This window comes from Hemibagrus wyckioides, linkage group LG09 (assembly GCF_019097595.1).
Source record: "Hemibagrus wyckioides isolate EC202008001 linkage group LG09, SWU_Hwy_1.0, whole genome shotgun sequence".
In the NCBI taxonomy this organism is placed as follows: Eukaryota; Metazoa; Chordata; class Actinopteri; order Siluriformes; family Bagridae; genus Hemibagrus; species Hemibagrus wyckioides.
In genome coordinates, this window is record NC_080718.1 from 20388731 (window position 1) to 20392676 (window position 3946).

Genomic DNA, 3946 nt, shown 5'->3' on the forward strand with positions numbered 1-3946 from the left:
TCACTGTGTTTTGTTTTTCAGCAGTCATGCTGATTCTCTCATGTAGTATATTCACTTTGCTGCAGCATAGTTTCCACTGACTTTCGAAAGAGTCCCAGTAGGTCTTGCTGGATCTGAACCATTAAGTGTTTCTGGAATCTCTGACCTACAGTACACGTGAGCTATGAGTCAAACTCCATTCATTCCATCTGATATCAGATCACTTGGTTCTCTACAGTGCATGCTTCTGTTATAAGGTAAGAGTACATTTTCTGTGCCTCCTAAATTGCCCTGACAGGACAAATGACTCCGAACTTGGGGTCTAAGCTCAATCATTAGGTGGCATGTGGTTAATATCATATCTTGGACAGCCACTGAAGATGCCTTCCACCCCCTTTACTTTTGCTCTATGATGCCGGCGATTCTCTGCTTACTATTGGTTCAGAGTTACAAATCACATCTTCAGCTGTCTGTCCCTCACTCCAGCTCTTCTCTCTCTCCCCACTTTGCTTTTCTCCCTTAAAAGATTGATGGAGAGATGGAGGAAAAATCAATGCGTAGCGAGTGAGTGAGCTTTGTCATGTTTAAGAGTACCTGATGCGTAGGAGCGGCTTTTTCCTGACTTGCCTCTGCTGCTCCTACCTCTCGAAAGCTGCCGAGTGACAGTGGCATGGAGAAACAGGCATGACGGAGTGGCTAGCTTCGCTTCTAGATCTGTCTTTCTTTCTTTGACATCCTTACCTTTGTCTTTAGTCCTGCTCTTACTTGTCTATACTTGGCAGATGTGAGTGGGCAGGATTACCACAATATGGGTTGTAGGGGTGAACTGGGCTGGTTAGGTCACAGGGTTCTCTGGGGTCAGTTATTGTTTTCAAACACACTGATGTGCTTAGCAGTAACATTTAGAGGTTTTTGCAATTTATTCTTTATTTAATTCAGTATTTTACGTTGGAATTATGCAGTACCTAAATGAGTCTAATTTTTTTCTATTGATTAATCACAGGTATTGATAATATTTAGCCATGGTTTGTCCACCCTTTAACTTGCTCTTGCTTTGTCTTTCTCAAATCACCGTTTTCTATCAGATTCCCATCCCCTTTTCATTCTTCCTGGCGTCCTCAGCAGACCGCCGTGTGTGAGAATGTGAGGTATATGCAGGAGTTGTGCTCTCTGACAGCCAATAAAAACCCTATAATCTCCTCAATTCAAGTGGCCTCATTTTAGAAAAAAAGACTAACTAGCGCCATCACTCAGTTCCCGCTTCCATGTTCTGTCATTTCCTTCTCTCTTTTTTCTTTCATTAATGCCCTTTTTTAGTTAATATATAGCCCATGAAAAATGAGAGACTCCTGTCTTGGCGTGTAGATATTTTGTTGCTGATGATGCGCGACGAATTTCCATCATAGCTTTGTTTCCAGCGGGCAAGCGCATAATCTTTTACAGCGTGGGGAGGGTGAGCTGCACGTCCATCAATCTCCTGCACTTATGGCTGTCGGTGAAGCAGAAGCCCCACACACCAGCCTACCACACACACACAACCGGAGACACACCAGGGGTATGAGTGCATTGCAAGTATCTTGCAAGGGAAATAAATGTAAATAATTTAGCTTAAAAATCTTCTTTCTTTCTTTCTTTCTTTCTTTCTTTCTTTCTTTCTTTCTTTCTTTCTTTCTTTCTTTCTTTCTTTCTTTCTTTCTCTTAGATTTATACACATATAATATACATACATATACAGTACACATTATGCTTCAATATTATCATAAGCGTTAAGTCATTAAGCACAATACTCAAAATTACTCCATAAAATATTTGACATTTATATATTTATAATAAAATTCTAAGAAATGACTACATTTACAAATACTACACATTAGAAGGGCCTTTGCCTGAATGATGTCCACCATCTGCTGAGGAAACTTGGTGTCTTTGCTAGAATCATGTTCATACAGCAGACTGTGGTGAGTATCTGGGATTTGTGAAGGTGTTAAATAGTAGAGTTGTATGTTAGATGTGTAGGAATACAGTGTAGTATCGTATTGATGTGGTTAGGAGGTGTAGAGGGTTTATATTTTATTGTCTGTATGGTGTGAAGGTGTATAGGTGTGGTAACAGAAGCTGTTTTGTAATAGTGAAATTTAAGAGTTGTGGTATAAGGAAAGATTCTTCTGTTGGTTTTGGAAGTCCAGTTGTTTGGTAGTTTATAGGTGAAGAGATGTGGAGGTGCAGTGCTGTGGTGGTTAAGAGATGTGGAGATGCTATGATGTGGTGTGGTATTTAGAGATGGGGACATTTAGAGTTACAGTGGTGGGATATGGTGGTTGGGAGATTTGGTGGTATTATAGTGTGGTGGTTGAAAGATGTTGGAGATGCAGTGGAGGGGTGGTTGAAAGATGTTGGAGATGCAGTGGTGTGGTGGTTGAAAGATGTTGGAGATGCAGTGGAGGGGTGGTTGAAAGATGTTGGAGATGCAGTGGTGTGGTGGTTGAAAGATGTTGGAGATGCAGTGGAGGGGTGGTTGAAAGATGTTGGAGATGCAGTGGTGTGGTGGTTGAAAGATGTTGGAGATGCAGTGGAGGGGTGGTTGAAAGATGTTGGAGATGCAGTGGTGTGGTGGTTGAAAGATGTTGAAGATGCAGTGGTGTGGTGGTTGAAAGATGTTGGAGATGCAGTGGAGGGGTGGTTGAAAGATTTTGGAGATGCAGTGGAGGGGTGGTTGAAAGATGTTGGAGATGCAGTGGTGTGGTGGTTGAAAGATGTTGGAGATGCAGTGGTGTGGTGGTTGAAAGATGTTGGAGATGCAGTGGTGTGGTGGTTGAAAGATGTTGGAGATGCAGTGGAGGGGTGGTTGAAAGATGTTGGAGATGCAGTGGTGTGGTGGTTGAAAGATGTTGGAGATGCAGTGGTGTGGTGGTTGAAAGATGTTGGAGATGCAGTGGTGTGGTGGTTGAAAGATGTTGGAGATGCAGTGGAGGGGTGGTTGAAAGATGTTGGAGATGCAGTGGTGTGGTGGTTGAAAGATGTTGGAGATGCAGTGGTGTGGTGGTTGAAAGATGTTGGAGATGCAGTGGTGTGGTGGTTGAAAGATGTTGGAGATGCAGTGGTGTGGTGGTTGAAAGATGTTGGAGATGCAGTGGTGTGGTGGTTGAAAGATGTTGGAGATGCAGTGGTGTGGTGGTTGAAAGATGTTGGAGATGCAGTGGAGGGGTGGTTGAAAGATGTTGGAGATGCAGTGGTGTGGTGGTTGAAAGATGTTGGAGATGCAGTGGAGGGGTGGTTGAAAGATGTTGGAGATGCAGTGGTGTGGTGGTTGAAAGATGTTGGAGATGCAGTGGAGGGGTGGTTGAAAGATGTTGGAGATGCAGTGGTGTGGTGGTTGAAAGATGTTGGAGATGCAGTGGAGGGGTTGTTGAAAGATGTTGAAGATGCAGTGGTGTGGTGGTTGAAAGATGTTGGAGATGCAGTGGTGTGGTGGTTGAAAGATGTTGGAGATGCAGTGGAGGGGTGGTTGAAAGATTTTGGAGATGCAGTGGAGGGGTGGTTGAAAGATGTTGGAGATGCAGTGGTGTGGTGGTTGAAAGATGTTGGAGATGCAGTGGAGGGGTGGTTGAAAGATGTTGGAGATGCAGTGGTGTGGTGGTTGAAAGATGTTGGAGATGCAGTGGTGTGGTGGTTGAAAGATGTTGGAGATGCAGTGGTGTGGTGGTTGAAAGATGTTGGAGATGCAGTGGTGTGGTGGTTGAAAGATGTTGGAGATGCAGTGGTGTGGTGGTTGAAAGATGTTGGAGATGCAGTGGTGTGGTGGTTGAAAGATGTTGGAGATGCAGTGGTGTGGTGGTTGAAAGATGTTGGAGATGCAGTGGTGTGGTGGTTGAAAGATGTTGGAGATGCAGTGGTGTGGTGGTTGAAAGATGTTGGAGATGCAGTGGTGTGGTGGTTGAAAGATGTTGGAGATGCAGTGGTGTGGTGG